The sequence below is a fragment of the Miniopterus natalensis genome, chromosome 4, assembly GCF_054644295.1.
Source record: "Miniopterus natalensis isolate mMinNat1 chromosome 4, mMinNat1.hap1, whole genome shotgun sequence".
Taxonomy (NCBI): Eukaryota; Metazoa; Chordata; class Mammalia; order Chiroptera; family Miniopteridae; genus Miniopterus; species Miniopterus natalensis.
The window spans coordinates 94,111,609-94,123,764 of record NC_142084.1 but is presented as its reverse complement, the minus strand read 5'-3'; positions in this window follow the sequence as shown (position 1 = coordinate 94,123,764).

Sequence of the window (12,156 nt, the reverse complement as noted above, 5' to 3'; positions counted from 1 at the left end):
CGTCAACAGTCACGAATCATGTTGATAGTATGCACTCCGCGTAGGGTGCGATGAAAATGGTACTTTGCCTCCATAATTCCTCTCCCCCAAACCCCTAATTCTCGTATAATCGTGAGAAAAATAGCAGGCGGATTCTAATACAGGAGCGTCCTACAGAACACCTGCCTGGGAGTCGCCACGACCATCAAGGTCACCAAAAACAGGGCATGTCTGAAAAACGGTCACAGCCAAGAGGAGCCCGAGGAAACACGATGTCTGTTACGTGTGTGGCACCTGGATGGGGTCCTAGAACAGAAAAGGGCGTTAGGTAAAAACCAAGGAAGTCTGAGTAAACTATGCACTTTAGTTAATAATAAAATAAAATCTTGTTCATTAATTGTAACCCGCGTACCACACTAATGTAAGAAGTTACAGGGGAAACTGCGGGGGGGGGGGGGGGGTGTAGAAGTCTCCGTAGTGTTTGCTCAGTTTTCCTAAAACTATTCCAAAAACAAAGATTGTTAATTAAATAAAGTCTATTAATTTAAAGTAATCACACACATATAGTGAAGACTTTGAGTCTTGGTTTGCATGCTGGTTTTAATACAGCTTTTGGCTACGTGACCTTGGGCGAGTTATTTTAACCCTCTTTAGTCCGTTTCATCGTTTTCAGTGTTGGGCTAAGAACACTTTTCAGCTCACTGGGTTGGCTGGAGAAGAAAAGACTACGTTGCCCATGAAGTGCCTGGCACCATGCCCGGCACGCGTGAGGCCCTCGCGAAATGACGATATTATAGACATCTATTCACATATACATCCCTGGAGTTACTGTGGGTGTAGGGTTTGTTTTTATTTTTTTATTATTTTTTTTAAAGCAATGCTGTCATTTAGAAATTGTCCGCTGGTTCTGTTGCTGAAAGTCTTTTGTGTTCAAGTCAAAAGCACTTGAGTTACCTTCCTAATGATGTGAGTGTCAGACAGACAGACAGACACTCATTGTTGGGGTTTGAGTTTGGGTTTTGGTAGGGGCTGGTTATTTGTCTTCTTCAGAGCCTGGGGCTGTGGCTTTTCAGAGGACTCAGTTTCCCACCACCTACATCCACTGTGCTCTGGGCTCACTGGGACGGAGGGGAGGGACCTGCACCTAGGCTGAGGACTTCTGGAAGAAAGGGGATTCAGCTCCCAGCACTCACCTTTGAGGCTCAGATCTAAGGCCTGAGATGGGGGAGGGCACTGGACCAGTAGCTCCCCAGCCAGAAAGGAGGGCCGGCCTGAGAACCAAGGTGGGCAGGGAGGGGGCTCAGGGTACCAACTCTGGGCACAGCCCCTCTGGCCCAGCCACTAGCGCCCCCTCCTTCGGTGCAGAGACCCGTAGTGAAGCACATCACCCAAAGGAAGGGGCTTCCTGTCTCCATCCCACACTGAGAAATGCCGACTTGAGCAACTCGAGCTACTAGAGTGAGCACTGCAGACAGAACCGGACACGCTCCCGGTTTCCTGGGTGGGTGGCAGGCGGCTCCCGCCATGCTCGGCGGAGCGAGAGGGACTTTGCATCGGAGGGGCGGTCGCTGTTCCTGCAGAAACACCATGTGGTGACAGCTGCAGCCAAAGACATGCCAGATTTCTCCGTTTCCTCTTCTAGAAGGCCGTGACCAGGTTCCCTCTTACACCTGACTTTTTCTCAAAAGGCAGGTGATGCCATAATTTGGCCATTAAGAGACCTGTGACCTCGTTTTGTGCCTTGAGTTGCAGAAGTGGCCGTACTGGTTACCTGCATGAATGCCCATCCGCACGGCCACTTGGAAACGCCTTTCTAAATATCCACACGCGCGTGCACATACGCACACGAGTGCACACGCAGATGCACACGCTCACATAGGGGCAGGCACGTGCGCTGATGGTCCCGGCGAGACGCATCCTTGCCCTGCCGAGCGCTCGGCCTGGCCCTCGGACAGGGACTGCAGCGAGGGGTGCGGGGGGCCAGGCCCCGCGCAGGGAGGCTGATCTGTTTCCGCAGTCGGCAGGTGCGGTGAGGACAATGTGCACAGTGGGTGTTAAAACTCCTTTGAAGATTCAGCAATATTTGCAAACTGGTCTGAGCCCCCCCGAAGCAATAAGATAAAGCGTACCGCCTGAGACCCGCTTCCAGCCTTTCTGAAAGGTGGCGCTGTTTAAAAATCTCTGAAGCACGCGTTGGCTGGAGCGCCAACGCCCCCAGGTAAATGTTGGCCGCAACCTATGGGGCCACTAGGAAAAAATTATAAGTGCATCACGGTTGTACAGAGGGCTTACTGCCATATTTGCCATGAGACTCTTTGGATATTCACTTGGAAATGACTAAGTGTAAGGCTCATAAAGGCAACAGCTATTGGTGGTGGTGGGGGGGTGTTTTTTTGTCATTGTAAAAACAGTATATTTTTTTGTAGAAAACTTAGAAAGTGTAAAGAGTCAAAATTCCTCCACCCAGAGATAACTGGGTGTTATTTTAAAGAAATATTATAGATATTGTTAGCATTTGAGTGTATATACACCCAGTATATCTATAGCTACATGTAGCTATAGGTACAGCTAGCTATATACTTGCAAATATTGTTTTATGACCTGCTTTTTCATTTGACAAGAGCTGCTAAGCATTTCCTCATGGTTTTTAATATCATTTCAAGTCACCAAGATGACAAGCACACATATCTTCCAAGATTTGAGAATACTTAGGAAAGAAAATCAAACCGGTGGCCCCAACCCCCGGCCTCATTGAACCCCCCCCAACCCCCGAGAAGACTGGGCTGCCGCCGTGAACTTGGATGTTCAGCATCCTCGGAACATGTGTGCACATCTGGAGGAATGGTTACGAAGATTAATGTCATGCTCAGTGTCAGAACTCCCCCCAACATTTCCTCAGTTTATCCAAACAATTTAGAGGAGCCCTCTGGGGATCGGGAACCACACTCTGCAGTGCGAGGCCAACACTTAACCTCTTGAATTCCCTTGTCCCTGGAGACACGCGTGCAAGTTTGATTCTTTAATTGCTAGAACAAATGAGGCCATGCACAAAACCAATACAGCAAGAGCTTGAAATCGTTTAAGGCAAAAATGCAAAAAAGGAAAACCGGACGCACTGGGCTGACAGGAAGTATATCTTTAAGCAGGGCTTGAAAGCCAGTAGAAAATAGAAACTAAATGATAAAGAAATTAATGTTTTTGAAACCATTCTGTGTGTTAAACAGGATCTTGAGCCAAATGAAGTACTTTCAGCGTGACTCAGAGAATATTTTGTTACCGTTCCCCCTACTGTCTGAGACTTAGTTTGCTTTCAAACCAGTTCACTGCTATTTTTAAATTATTTCTCTTTATGGATAATGCATGTCGTGTAACTAATGTATCTTCCATATTGCCTTGGCTGCCAGGGGGCTCAGGAACTCAAATTACTGTATGGATCTTGCATATCTGTGTCATAATATTCCCTCTGGTTTTGATTTTCACCCCCCGATCCTGGTTTTTATCTACTTAGATTTTTGTTTTATTGCATGTATTTCTTGTAAGCCACCTCAAGTCTTTTGTTAGATAGATTTGTAGATCAAAACAACTTGGATTTGTGGTTCAGTTTAAGAAGAAATGAACATTTCGGTTTGGTTTTCGAGTTCAGCAAATTAGTGTGATTAGCTCTGATTTGAGGTTTACAGTTCTATTACGTTAAAGTCCTTGGTATTTAATACATCAAAGGGCTCGAGAGCTGGCACTTAACCTCCTGCGTGTTAACACTACACAGTGCATCGCGGGTCTGTTTCCAATGATCGGAGTAAGAAGCTCTCGGCGGTTCTGTCTCGGAGCCTCGCTCACCCTCTGGGCCTGCGGGACGGGTGCGTGAGCACCGACTGTCAACACAGATGCGATGAGGAGTTTGGAAAGGAAAGTGACCCCACTCTTTCCAACATTCCCCTGTGTTTTTGCTTTTAAAGAGATGGAGGCCAAAGTCTTCTGTGTACACAAGGGCGCACGTCCTCTGGGCTCCATGTTCCACTTCCTATGACGGCAATTCCAGAATCATCCACGACGATGACACTGAGAGGGCCTCACATCCTGAACCTGTGCCCCTTCCAGGGGCCGGGAGCCCTCCCACTAGGGAATGGAGAAGGCCTGGCCCAAAAGGGAACAGTCACCCCAAGAATGAGGAAAACTCAGAAACACGGCTTAGGCCTGGATTCCAAAGTGTTAACTCTTCAAGCGGCTCCGGTGGCTCCTCCAGGGACCCCCCGATTCCGCCACAGACCACTAGTTTATGGTGATGTCTGCACAGAGGATTCTGTGGTGTGGACTGTGCCCCACTTTCTCCCAGGCTCGGCGGAGGGAGGCGGCGGAGACAGGGGAACCTGTACATCTCGGGCCGCCTTTCTTTTTCAGACACCACATTTGCCCTTTCCCAGCTTCATCCTGTATTAGCCGCATGACCTCGCACAAGTGACTTCATGTCTCTGAGCCTCAGTTTCCCCATCTGAAGGTGGAAATGACGCCTTTCCCGTGGAGCTGATGAAGCTTAGGTTTCAGGACCCCTCCCTTTGCACAGGCTTCCTCCAAAGCCGGGGAAGAGCCCGGCAGTGTGCTCACCGTCCTGGTAAAACGTGAAAAGGAAGGCGCGCTGTCCCCACGGGCTGCCTGCTGTCTCCTTCACCGAGTCCCTCTCTGCCACTCTTGGCCGTGGCGTCTTTGAGGTGAAGACGACAGGCTGCACCTCTTAGGGCAGGAATGGCTTCTAGAAACACTCCTACCTCCCCTTGAGCACCCCTGCCTCCCAGGGTGAGGGGTCCGCATGAAGGGCAGGGCCGGGTGCGCTGAAGTTTGTAGGAGGCGGGAGAGGAGCAGAGGTTGACAGGTGCGGGGCCAGCAGCTGGCCTGCGGGAAATACTCTCCAGTCATCGGCCAGGGAACCCTGGAAGCAGACAATTTGTTTTTTGGGGTTTTTTTGTTAATCCTAACCCAATGATATTTTTCCCATTGATTTTTTTTTTTTTTTTTTGAGAAAGTGGAAGGGAGCGGGGGAGACAAAGAGAGAGAAAGAGAGACAGTGATGTGAGAGAGACACATCTATCAGTTGCCTCCCTCACGGGCCTTGACTGGGGCCAGGGATCGAACCTGCAACCCAGGCACCCACCTCTGCCCAGAAATTGAACCCGTGACCCTCTGATGAGCGGGTTGGTGCTCTAACCACGTAGCCACACCTTCCAGGGTGACAATTTGGTTTTTACAGATATCTCATTAAAGTAGAAATTCTCTCTTCCCAGAAATGGCTCAGTAATGCAGCCTCTATGATTATAAACTCGCTACTATTTTTTTTTTCTTTCAGTGGAACCATATCATGTATTAAATTCGTAGAGCATGAACCTCTAAAAGAACTATAAGCAGGTAGTATAATCGGGTGTGAATTCGCATGTTTTGCATTTCGGTTCTTAATAAAGAGATACGTGTCGCCCAGCCGTGCTAGAGGGAACACTGAATTATATTTCTATTCTCTCCCTAGGAAATAATATTATATCCTTTCATGTGAAAAAAGTGACCAAATACTCAGCCAAAAATATAGGGGAAAATATTAAAGAGGAGCAAGGGGTAGTAATTTGATTTAAAATGCTATGCATATTTCTAACTTTCATGATCTTTGTGGCACCCTTCAGCTTTTAAAAATGTGTGTGTGGTTGCTTTCCTTACACTAAATAAATATTCACTTTTGCACCTAATTTTTATTTGTAATTGTGTAAGCGTTAGTCCCTCTAAATCTGGATTCTCTTCTGAAAATTGGCATAGTTAGTTACATGTACTTTGCAAGCAGATGGGAAACGTTCTTGTGAGATTTGTATAAATGGCTCCCCTGGCCCAGGACCTGGCTGCTTATAACCAGCAGTTATTATTATGATTATCCCAAGAGATATTGCAGGGAAGTTTTGTTGTTGTTGTTTGTTTTATTTGGTTTTTGCTAGGAGCCTGGGAAAACCCATCAGGACTCATAGTGTTTTAACTAGAGGGAACTCACTTTATTGTATTTCACTCTAAGAGCAGCACCTCTGCCTGGGAAATATCGAACCTCAACGCCTGGCTGCACCAGACATCTATAGTTTTGTGCCGGGTCATCCTCCTTTAATCTTTTTAGAAACATTTCTTTCTCCATACCAGTCTTGTGGTTCCAGCAGAGTAGTCTGTGCTCCCTAGGAATCTTCCTATGTAGCCCTAATGATTGATCCAAATTGAACCAATCATTGCTCTTTCTTGAGATTGGAGACTGGAGAAAGCAAGTCTTAGTCCTTCTATAGTAGAAAATCTTGGAACTGTGTTCCTGAGATTTGCTGGTGACCATGTTACCAGCCACAACCTGTCTGAGAGTCAAGTCAGAAAGTAGGGGGGAAAAGAGGTATGCCAGGCAAGAGCTCAGCTCCCTGGTTCCTGTGGTCCCTGGTGCCCAGACCACTCTTACCATCCCACAGTGATATTGCTCATCTGGTCATTTTCCATGTTTGTCCTAAGCTAGTTTGAGTTGGCTTTCAGCCAGGACTCATGTCAAACTAGGAGTAAAGGTGAGCTGGAAATAGGCCAGGCCTTTCAAAGATTAAAACTTAGCCTTGCCCTGGCCATTGTGGCTTGGTTGGTTGGAGCTTCATCTCACACACCAAAAGGTTGTGGGTTTGATTCCTGATCAGGGCACATACCCAGGCTGGGGCTTGGATCCCTGGCTGGGGTGTGTATGGGAGGAAACTGATCGATGTTTCTTTCACATGGATTTTTTTCTCTCTCCCTCTCCTTTCCTCTCTCTCTAAAATCAATAAAAAACATGTCCTTGGGTGAAGATTCAAAAATAATAATTATAAAACAGCCTTGAATCATCTCTATCTGATTACATCGAAGTGAACTACAATAAGAGCTTGCCGGAAGCTAAAGGAAATTCTCTCAGGAGGAAAATAAAACCATCTGGAGCCTCTGCAATTTTTTTTAAATACAAAATTTCCCATAGTCAATCAAAATTCATGAGGCATACCAAGAACAGGACCATGAGAACAAACATATAATAGAAACAGATTCCCCAGGTGATCCAGATATTAGAATTATCAAGCATGGTCTTTAAAACCTAATATTAACATGCAAGAAAATAAATGACAAGATGAACATTTTTATCAGAGAACTAGAATCTTTAAAAGAAGAGAATCAATTGAAAATTCTAGAAATGAAAAATATAACAATTAAAATTGAGAATGAAGGTGATGGCTTTAACAGCAGATTAGACACAGCTTAAAAGAAGTTTAGTGACCTGAAAGACGGTTCATAGAAAGTATCCCAATTGAAGCATGAAAATTGAAAGAATGGAAATATGGCAAAAAATATAAAAACACATATGAAAATGGTAAACACAAAAAAACAAACAAAACAAAACTCACGTACATGTAATTGGAGTCCTAGAAGGGTAGAAGAAAGAGTATAAGAGAAATAATCTTTAAGGAGACAATGAGCATTTTTTTTAAAAAAAGACTAAAATGTGAAACCACAAATTCAAGAATCACTATGATCCCCTAGCAGGATAAATACAAAGAAAAACATATCTTGCTTTGTACATCACAATGAAACTCCTGGAAGAGTTTTAAAAGCAGACGAATGAAAATGACACTTTCCCATCAAAGAAGCAAATTAAGATTGAAACTGAAATGATGTAAACCAGAAGACAATGGAATAGCATACTGAGAGTGCTGGGAGAAAATTATTGCCAGCATAGTGTTTATACCCAGTGAATAGATCCTTTAGAAGTGAAGCCTAAAGACATTTCCAGGAGAACAACAACAGAGAATTTGCTGTCAGAAGACTTGCACTGAAAAAAAATACTAAAAGGAGCTTTTTCCAGGAAAAGAAATATCGTCCTAGAAAGATGCACAGAAATTCAGGAAGGATTGGCAAGCAATGGAAGGGGTAAATATGTAGGTAAACCTAGGTGAAGTTTGACTGCATAAAATAATGATGTCTCATTTAAAATATATGTAAAATCAAAATATTTGACAGCAATAACATATAAATTCAAAAAGGATGAAATTAAATGTAATTTGATTTAACTGAATTAAAGTTAAAATATTTTAAATTTATTGTTCATAAATGGTAAGAGTACTGACTTATGTTAGGCTTTAATTAAATCAAGGATGCCTATTATAATTGCTAAGAAAACTCCTAAAAGATTAGTACAGGAATGTAAACTAACCAAATAACAGAGCATGAAATTTAAATAATAATAAGAGAGTAATTAAAAAAAAAAACCAAAACCAAGAGAGTTAAGAGAGAAGACTATAGAATATATGGGACAAATGGAAAACAAATAATATGATGGTACATCTAAACCCAAATTTATGGGTAATTACACTAAATGTGAATGAACTAAATATTTCAATTAAAAGACTACAATTTCCAAGCTAGGATTAAAAATAAAGCAACCATATGCTGCTTACAAGAGACATGTCTTAAATATAAGGACCAGAAAGGTTGTTTGAATAAAAGGATGGAAAAAGACAAGCCATGCAAGTGTAACTAAGCTATGTGATCAGCAAAGGAGACTTTAAGGCAGGAACCATTACCAGAGATTCTTTATCATGATGATAAAATGCATCATTCCACTGGGACGCAATAATTTTAAATGTGCCCGAATCTAGTAGCAAATCTTCAAAAACGAAGCAAAACCTGATCAAACCAAAAAAGAGAAAGAGACAAATCTGAAACCAAATTTTGTGGGAGATCTTAACACAGGTAGAGAAGAGCTGAATCTCTAAGATGATTAGCAAAGAGACCAATCTGGTGTCTGTAGAACTCTGCACCCAGCCATTGCAGGAGACATCTTAACTTTCCTGTCCCAGGCTCTTTTGTCTCTGATTTCCGTGGTTGATTTTATTCTTTTTGGCCGTTTGTGTTTCTCCTGGCTGCCTCAAATCTTTTTGAAAGGAGAAAGAGTATTGGTAAAGAAATGGAAAACAAACAGATAAATGGAAGGAGGAGGTGTGAGTTTGGGAGACAGAAAACCTGGGTTACCTTTCTGGCCCTGTCAGTCCTAGCTGTGTAAACCTGGACTACGGTTCCTATCAGAAATTACAGAAAACGATAGCAGCTTTACAGGATCCTGGTGAGACTCATATAAAATAGTGTGTGTCCAGTGCCTGCCCGGAGCAAGCATGCCATCCACAGTAGCTGTCACTCCTGTTACTTTTATTATCATTACATTTGAAGAGGGCAGGTCTTTTAAATGATGCGACGCCAAGCTTGAAGCAGTCTGCTGAGCCAGTGCTTTTGCCTGCACGTCTCTGAAGGACAGGAAAAGAAATGGATGGAGCTGGCATTTTCTCAGGCTCAACTCAGTGAAAAGCTGTAAAAACAGGCTGCACGTGCCCCTGGGAGGGGCAGGGAGGCAGCCAAGGCAGTACCCTGCGGGGGGAGAGGAGGGAGAGCAGAGCTCATCAGAGAGTCACTGGGGAGGAGGCTTCCCTGCTAACAAGATCCTTGCAGGATGTCCTTAACTAAGTCCTTTTGGATGGCGGCCAGAGAGATCTGCCTTTCTCTGAATCACACCGGGGAAGCTTCAGTTCATCCCACAAACTGGGTCAGAGCAGGGTCCTCATCAGCATCCTAACAGGAAGAACTGTCACATCCTGAGGGCTATGAGGTATTGGGGCCAGTGCTGAGCATTTCACCTCCATGTCCTCCAAATTCTCAGTCTTCTAGGTAGAAACTGAGCCTCAGAGAGGCTAGGCGACTTGTCCAAGGTCACACAATTGAACCAAGACAGACCTGAGGTCCAGCTATTTATGTGTCTGACTCTCAGATAATTTTATTACTCTTTTCACTCATATACTATGTTTCACACTATGGTTCTTATATAAGACAGGAGTCTGCTATATCCTTATAGAAAGCGTATCACATCCAACCGTATGCTTGGAAAACTTCTATTCATCCTTCAAAACCCTAGGTCAATGAGAAGCCTTTATGAAGTCTCTCCTGGTGTTCCATCGTCTCTCTGTGATGTCAGTCACCTTTGCCCAGCACCTCTTCTATTATTGCCTTTTTCATGTCTAGAGTCATCAACATATGCATCTGTCTTCCTCATCAGGCTTGAGGTTTCTCATTTGTCTTATACCTGGATCTACAGACCAAGCCCTGGGCTGAGCCCAGAGTAGTGATGGCATAAATAAGCACACGGACAAAGGAATGGAAAAAAAAGGAATTAATTTCAATCAGCAAAGATTTATCAGGTCCCTGCAATGTTCCATACACTTCTAGCAAGATGTGAGGAATAAAGTAATGAACCAACAAAGTCCCTGTTCTCCTGAAGCTAACACTCTAGGGAGAAATAGGCAATAATGAAGTACATGGTGAAGAAACAAAAGAACCACTGCTTGTGAAAAGTGCCCCCTCAGGGTCCAAGGACTGCTCAGATGATTAAAAGTTCCTACCTTCAGGGGGAGGGCTGAATTAGCAAGAAGACTATTTCAGTATTACTCAGGCATTGCATTTAATGAGTAGGTGAAACTCTTCCATGTCCCTGATCCTTTTGTGCCCTAAAACTTTCATTGCACTACAATCAAAATAAACAAAGTGCAGTCCTGTTAGAGAAGCAGGTAGCCCGGAGTTAGCTGACTCTAAAATACCCAGGACAGGGATGGCAGTTGTGTGGCACTTTTATCTCTACTTGTCATTACTGGACCCGGGCAGACATTGCTAATTGATCGTGGCATTCGGTCCCGCTGAGCCTGCACCCCAGGCAGCCTCAACCAATCAACCCGAACTGGCGTGCAAGTGGAAAGCTCTGTGCACTCCCGGCCTGGGGCATTTCATCTCCGTTCTGGCTAAGGGAGCGTAGTGCTGTGGCAACAGCTTCGGGAGAAACCAAATCCCTGAACCGATCTTGGCAGTGGCACTTAAAAAAGAGAAGACGGAGAAGAAGAATTGCTTTTCAAATATTTGGTTTCCAAACATATTTATTTGCAACTCCAAGTCTACTGACCATATGCATTACATCTGTTCTGGATTGGGATTCAAACAAGGTTTATGATTTATTAGCTTTAAAAAATACATCTCTAGGTACCTCCACACAAGGATGCCAGCAAAGGACGGCTCGATCTCAAAAAGCACACTTCCCCCTCTCAGAACGAGTCAGGGTATGAGGACCCCTCACCGTAGACACGTCCCGTTGCCTGATTTGAAGGGAGGGGGAAAGCTCTGTTTGGGGCTTGCAATCCCTTCCTGTGAATTACACACCCTGGCTGATTTCACACCCCTCGCTGAGGTTTCACAACTCAGCAGAGGCTGTGGGGCTCTCCCAAGGCCGCTCATGCTCAGATGAATTTGCCAGCTCCTCCTGGGTGGCCCCTTCTCTGCAGATTCCTGTGAGTACATGGCCTTCCCCCTTCAGCCCTTGAACTTTGTCTAGAGGGTCCTCTGGCCTTTGCCCAGGCTGCTCTGCTTCTTGTTATTGAGTCCCTCCCAACTCAGAGAAGCGTCTGGATCGCTCTCATTCTCAGTTTTCTTATCTGTAAAATGGGAGTGAAAGTAACATTGTCTCTCTGGTTGCCACAATGGTTCAATGAACTGATTCAGGTCAATAGCCCAGCTCGTTGGGACTGCTCCATAAATGATGGGTAGGCTGACCAGAGGCCTGCGACTCTGTGGAGTCATTTAATTTTCACAGGAAGCCAATAGACTGCCTCTCACACATTGGGGTTCATCAGAATTGTCCCCAGGACCTTGCCAGAGTGCACCTTCCCTGATCTTTCCTACAGAGGGGTTCTGATCATCTGAGGTGGGGCCTGGGAATTTGCTTTTTTAACCAGCACCCCCGGTGGAATGGACTGGAGGTGTGTTGATCACCCCTGGAAATGCTCTGTGTGAAGAGAGAATCCCACCGTTTCACAGATGAGGAACCTGAGAGGTGTGATGACCTGCCAGGCCACAGAATGAGTGGGCAGCAGCCTGGGGTTTGAACCAGGCCTGTCTGATCCCAAAGCCTTGCCCTATGGTCACGTGTGGGGGATGTTTCCACCTGAGGGAAGCTCTCGCCTGCAATGAGCCCTCCTGCGGCCTGCCTCCCCTTTGCCACACCAGCTCTTCCCATGGCAATTTCTGCCCAAAGAGAATATGGCAACTGGAGAGTATGCTGACCACTGACTGTCACTCACCAGC